Source organism: Panicum virgatum, chromosome 8N, assembly GCF_016808335.1.
Source record: "Panicum virgatum strain AP13 chromosome 8N, P.virgatum_v5, whole genome shotgun sequence".
Lineage (NCBI taxonomy): Eukaryota > Viridiplantae > Streptophyta > Magnoliopsida > Poales > Poaceae > Panicum > Panicum virgatum.
This window is the reverse complement of record NC_053152.1, coordinates 39,177,690-39,184,355: the sequence shown is the minus strand read 5'-3', so window position 1 is coordinate 39,184,355 and position 6,666 is coordinate 39,177,690. Positions and strand designations below refer to the sequence as shown.

Here is a 6,666-nt window from a genome sequence, read left to right as displayed (position 1 = left end):
GGAAAAAGACTCAGCCATGATAAAGTAGACAGGATAGAGTTGACTGTTTTACCCCCAACGATCTAACTCATTTTATTAATTAGTTAACTTTAACATCAGAGTGATTTTCTTTAAACAAATTTAAACTACTAAGCTATGCAATCAGTCAAAAATCCAAATCAAACATGTAGCATAATAACAAGCAGACAATTTTCACAACTTAGCCGAGTTTAGCAAAAAGACTCGACTAACACCACGCGTCGCAGAGCGGGCTATCGTATTATTATAAAAGGGTCACCTAGCTAATACTCATGGTGGTCAGATGACTGATTCAGGCCAAATCTACGAGAACTAGGCGTCAGAGAGAGAAATCAAGGCAAGAAGGATAAAAGTCATAGAAGTCAAGGGGTATAATAGTAAAATAGTTTCAGCAGTCAAGGATTGGTGAGAAGAAGTCCTAAAACTCGACCAGTTCTATCTAGGCTTCGTCCTACAGTCGATACGGCTCTGATACCACTCTGTAACACCCGGTTTATAAAAGAACATAAACCGAGCAATCATATACGTGCCAGGATCAAGTCACACGTATATACAACAGAATGAATAGTATATCATAGCACATATCACGTAAAAAGATATAATAAAGCGAATACGAATGTTATTTATTACAATAATGACAAAAATGTCTGATACAGCGGAAGCGAAGTACAAAATACGAATAAAGCTCTCCGAAGCTGAAGCAGGGCGCCACAGGGACGTCGACTGGGAGACGAACACCTAGAAGTCCTCGTAGTCCTGGTAGCGCTGGACGAACTCCCTCGTGTCGGCAGGGACTGAGCAGCAGTAGCGTAGCCGAGAGGAAAAAGTAGAGAAGAGGCAAGGGTGAGTACACAACTTGTACTCAACAAGTATAACACAAACTATGAGGCTCTAGGCTGGCTGACTCAACTGCATTAGCTTTTAAGTGTTGGCAAAATTTTATTAAAACTATTTACTATGAGTTGATGAATTACCATTGACCCAGTTACATAGTAATTAATCAGAATTAATCATACTACTACTGAGAACCATACCAAAACCAAGCCACCAAGGTAAACCCCGAGAAGCACCTCCCTCGTCGGAAGGAGATAACTTCACTAATCAAAAGGAGGATCTGGGCCGCTCATAACCGTGAGCACGACTAGTATACCAGTTTTACACTCTACAGAGGTTGCACATCTTTACCCACAAGTCGTGAGCTACGCCAGTTGTTCATCACACTTCCTTAGGTGAGATGGCCAGCGACTCACTACGAGGCCTTTAAAAAGAATCTCGTTGGTAAGGCGTAACCGCGAGAGTTAGGTCGGCGACGATGGGGCCCACCTCCGGGGGTACAAGCACAGGAGCGCAATCCAAGCACAGACCAAGCCGGAGGAGCAGGGACCATTGAAGCTTACTACTCTTGCCCCGCAGGTAAGTTACTCCAAACCAAAAAGATCTAATTATTACGCCAAGTCTATCCCATTCTAGCCTTGTGGTAGCGCTGTTGTCCCAGGTTGTCGCTCTATGAACCGGTCCTTATGGAGAGTGGCCAACCAGGTAGTAAGCACCGTGCTGGCCCCCTAAACCATGTTTCTAACAAAAGCCAATTTTAACGAGACGTGAGCCACTCAAGCCACACAGAGTGTCACTCTCAGAATTAAATTCAAGTAAACCATTAATCAATTTAATTATAAAGGACCAAAATGCGTTATAGCGCAGCAACCTAGCACAACTAACCAAAATGCAACCCAAGGGTATATTTAAAGGATATAAACTGGCTAGGAAATCCTTAAAGGCATACAGTATTAAAATGTAGTATGAAATTGTATTTAAAGATGATAGGTTGTTCATGTTATACTTGCCTTCCTCGTACTGCTCCTGCTGCTGCTCAAACTGATCCGAAGACGGCTGCTCCGGGTACTGGTACTGGGGCTCCTCAGATGGATCAACGTCTACTCACGAACACATGGCCAAAACAATGCACGAAAATAAGCATACAAACAAACATTAACAAAAACTAAGAAACAGTACATCAATACATAAAAACAGCACCTTAAACTAGTCTAAAACTATTCTACGCGTTACAACGATCGCGTGGATATAAAGAACGCTAAAAACGGAGCTAAAACGCATTTTCTAGGCTAAAAACAAGTCCTAGGGGCTTATTTGTAAGAAAACTGAAGTTTCAGGGGCTTTTCTGCTAAAACCGAGGGCTAAAACGTAATTAAACATTAATTCAGGGGTCTAACGTGTAAAAGAAAGAGTGCTGGACGGCGGGTTTGATTTCTGGAAAACTCAGGGGGGTCCGTGCAAAAATTTGGGCCAAACTGTAAATATTTTTACACTAACTAGGACTGCGGGTTGAAACAGAGAAAGGGCAGGGGCTCTTTAACAAAACTTCCAGGCCGAACCGGTACACACGTACCACGGCCGTCAGATCTGGATCGGAGGGCCGGGATTTTGTGAGCGCTGGATCTAATCTTGGGCGCAGGTTCTCGATCGGACGGCTCAGGGTCATCATGGCTACAGCGGCGGCGGGGATCGCCGGCGACAAATCCCGTGGCGGAGCTCGTCGGGGACTCGCCGGAGCTAGCTAATCCGGCACTCCGGGGGTCATTTCGACCCGGGTCTGGGTCAGGAAGGTTCGTTGCGCGATGCGTGAACCACCTAGGGCATCATCTGGGCTTGGCGGGGCTCGAGGCGGTGTGCTCGCCGGCGATGGCGGCTCTGGGCGGCGCGCCTCGCCGGTGCAGGGCGGTTCGGGGTCTCCCGGTGCTACAACTACCCAAAACCTAGCGCCAAAAGAAGCGGGGTGTTGTGCAGGTTCTCACTGTGGGTTTGAAGTGGCCGGTGGTGCAGCGTAAAGATGCCGGCGATGAGGTCGAGCGGCGGCGCAGAACCGAAACTCGGCGGCGTGGTCGATGCAGACCGTCTCCGAGCCTGCTGAACCGTAGAGGAAGTCCGGGAATGGCCTGTGGAGGTGTGTAGGGGGTTAGGGAGGTCGGGAAACCACTGGCGGCGAGAAATCGAGTGGGCGGAGCTTCTCACCGGCGGCGAGGTCGTGGGCGAAATTCGGCACGTGTGGGGCCGAGATCGAGGAGTGCTAGCCTTGGGAAAACTCGGGACGTCGGGGCGGTGCTTCTGCGCGGCCTGGCCGGAGCTCCGGTGCGTCGGGACGGCGTGTCAGCAGCGGCGCAGAGGAGCGGCGCGGCGGGGCGAGGCGAGGGCGGTGGCGCTAGGGTTAGGGGTGGCGGCTGCGGATGGGAGGAGGAGGGGAGGCTCGGGCCCCTATTTGTAGGGCGGCGGGATGGCCTGGGCGTGCGTGCCCAGGAAGGGAGGCCCGCCGAGAATCTCGGCGTGCCGGGCGCGGCGGTTTCGCGAGGAAGGGGACGAGCCTGACCGCTGGGCCCGGGCCGTCAGGGGCGTGAAGGCGACGCGAGGCGGGCTGAGCGGCTGGCTTGCGGGCCCGGCTGGTCAGCGAGCGACACGCGCGCGGCGTAGGCGACTCGGGCTGAGCGGGAGGGATGCGCGCGAGCGGGCGGAAGCATGGGCCGTGCGGGAGAGGTGGGAGCGGGCGCTGGGCTGGCCATGGGCCGCGCTGGGCCGGCTTGGGAAAGAGGTTTGGGCTGGGTCTTGGGTTTTGTTTTGGGTTTTTCCTTTCTATTTCTTTTCCTTTTCTATTTCTATTTCTATTCTATTTCTCACTCAAACTCAACTATTTGAATTCAAAAGAACTTTTGAATTCAAACCCCTATGAAATCAAACAATTTAAAACAATGCATCAGCATGAATGCATTAACAAAGTTAAACCTAAGAAAATTTTTAATTACTTGTGAAACAAAAGCTAGATTAAATGCAAGTCTAACACAATAAACCTTAGAAATTTAAATAAAGCCAATTAAATTTATTAATAAATGTTGAAATTTAAATTAGGGTGTTACACTTAGGTACCGGTTGATAATACCAACCGGTACCTAAGGCTCATTCAAAGATTTCATCCACCCAAAAGTACCGGTATGGAGATGAACCGGTACCTAGCATAGGTACCGGTTCATCTCCATACCGGTACTTTTGGGGTGGACCTAAGGCTTATTTTCTAGTAGTAATCATCCAAAACAAGTTTTTGGTCATTGAGCAACTACGAATGCCATGCTTTTTCTTTGATCAGTTACCTAGCTATCACGGTAACATCTTACAGCCCGTTCGGATGAGCTAAAAGCACTGGTTGGCTGGAATCGCTGGCTGGGCTGGCTGGAATTGCTTCCTGGCTGGCTGAAATTGCCACAAGTTTCCTCAGACCTTCAGCCGAGCCGAACGGCTGGTGCTAGGCCACAACCAGCCCAGCCAAACCTACCAGCCACATCCCAGCCATCTGAACAGGCCCCTATTGATTACAGTGTCAAACAAAACTAGTTTACAAAATCAACTCCAGAACCCCTGCGCTAGGAACCTTGAAGAATCTAATGAGGCCTTTGACCACGTGATTAGAAGATGGTTACTGTAGCATCATTGTAGCCAATCATCGATTATTAATTAACGCCATTAGATTCATTGCGAAAAATTATACCCATCTCTAAAAAGATTTTGCAAATAGACTTCATTTAGCACTCCATGCATGCGAGATTCTTTTTTCGGCTTGTGTGCGCTAGGAACCCCTAGCGCGAACCAAACAAGGCCACTACCTATTGCCTACCACCCTGCTGCCTCAGCTCAACTCTGCTGCTGCCGCTCCGCCTGCTGCTGCCGCCCTGCCGCGAGCTTGCTTCCTCGCCCACACGCGCGCGCGACGGCCTGGTGCGGCGCTTGCGCCCGCAAGGCTGGGCTGTGCGCGCCTGCCGTCTTGTGCCGGCCTTATCGCACGCCGGCCTGCCTCCGCTCTTGATCGCGTTCGCCTAGATCCGGCGCCTCCGTCTCCTAGGGTTAGGAAGAGGATCGCTAAATCTGTGGAATGGGAAGAGAGAGATATAAAGTTTGGGTTAAGGGTATGAACGTTTTTTCCAGTGCTCTCAATTTTTCTCTGATTTATTTTAATTATTTTACTGGACATACGCATAACGGTGTGAAAAAGAGGGGCAAACGGAGTCTTCGTTTCAATAAAGTAGGGGTAAAGTCGCATAAATCAAAAAATGAGGATGAAATCATCATTAGGGATTGGGCAAGAGCGCCAAATTCCCAATAAATATCTAATAGGACTCTAGGGGTAAAGATGAATTTTTTCACATGAAATGATAACATCTTTAAATAGATTTTTTTTTTTGAAATTTCAAAATATGAGGATGAAATCATCATTAGGGATTGGGCAAGAGCACCAAATTCCCAATAAATATCTAATAGGACTCTAGGGGTAAAGATGAATTTTTTCACATGAAATGATAACATCTTTAAATAGATTTTTTTTTTGAAATTTCAAAATAGTTTCCAAACCTTTGCTCGAATAAACTTGAGCCTGAAACAAAAAGTTTAGATCTTGAAAAGCTGAACAATTTTGGTATTCAAAAGTTTTTATTTTGACCTCAGGAAATAGGAGAATTTTTTTTGTTTTTACACCCAGGCCCCTAAGCTCCTTTTAATTCTTGCACCTAGCCCCTCCTCCCTACTGCAGCAGCAGTAATGGCCGCTGGCCACCTGGCCATCGCCAAAGCCCTTGCTCGACAAACCGCGGCGTAGTGGGCCCCTTGCGCCCCCGGTTCTGCCGAACCCAACCCCCCTAGCGCTGCACGGCCTCGCCACGCGCCCCCTCCTGTCCGAGCGCCACGAACGCCGGCAAGGCGAGCTCCCGCCGCGCCACTGCTCCTCAGCCCCGGCCAGCCACCCTTAGCCCCTAAGCCACCTCGCCCTTCGCTGCAGTCCCTCCGTCCCTCGTGCCTATAAAAGGCCAACCTGAGCCCCTGCCATCGCAGTATCGCACACGCCAGGTCTGCTCCCGCCAGCCTCCATTGCCGCTACCTGCAGTTCTTCCACGCCGAGCTCCTCCCTCCACCCTACCCCGGCGCAATTTTTTCTTGAAATGTTTGTGCTTGTAGCTGGCGATGGAGTTTATCTGTGCGAGGGAAACCATATTAGCTCTGATGATGCTGGAGGTGGGGCACCTCAAGAGTTCTTTACATTCTTCGTTTTCTCAAATTATTCTCTTCAATTTTGCATCCCTTTTATCTAACAAGGCTGCATGTACCGCAGGGGCTGGAGCTCTGAGCTCCTTGCAGCGGGTCACTGTGGACGGACATGGACCTCCAGGGCCTGTTGCTTCGAAAGGGGATTAGTTGATTTGTCTCTGCCGTTTGTAGTTTGTACAGTGTGAATATCATTATGACAGATTTGATAGGATCCTTAGTTCCTTACAACTCTTTGTGCCTTTACTGTTTTCATGTATGAAAATAAATGAATTTCAATAGAAAATGCTCTTCCTGTTGATGATCATGTAAGACGGCCAACTCTTCGTAAAATGAAGCATTTCTCAAAGGAGGAATAATACTCTACCTATACCATCCAGTCCTCCAGATTACAGATTTCTCTAGCTGCAGTAAACTGAAAGTTGCCTTTTCTTCAGAAATGGAACAATGTTCGATGGCTGTTGAGATTTTTAATAGATAAAATGAAATATGCACAACATTTGGTGACCGGAACATATAGTAGATAAACAAATGAGATACCAATAGGAACATAAAG

At 48.4% G+C, this 6,666-nt stretch overlaps 1 long non-coding RNA gene across 1 annotated transcript; it reads left to right on the top strand.

The window, feature by feature from the left end:
• Nucleotides 1-4,543: 4,543 nt before the first annotated feature.
• LOC120685926 lies at nt 4,544-6,459 on the top strand. Its single transcript, XR_005679875.1, has 2 exons — nt 4,544-6,080; nt 6,178-6,459. It is a non-coding gene; the product is annotated as an uncharacterized LOC120685926 (long non-coding RNA).
• The last annotated feature ends 207 nt before the right edge of the window (nt 6,460-6,666 follow it).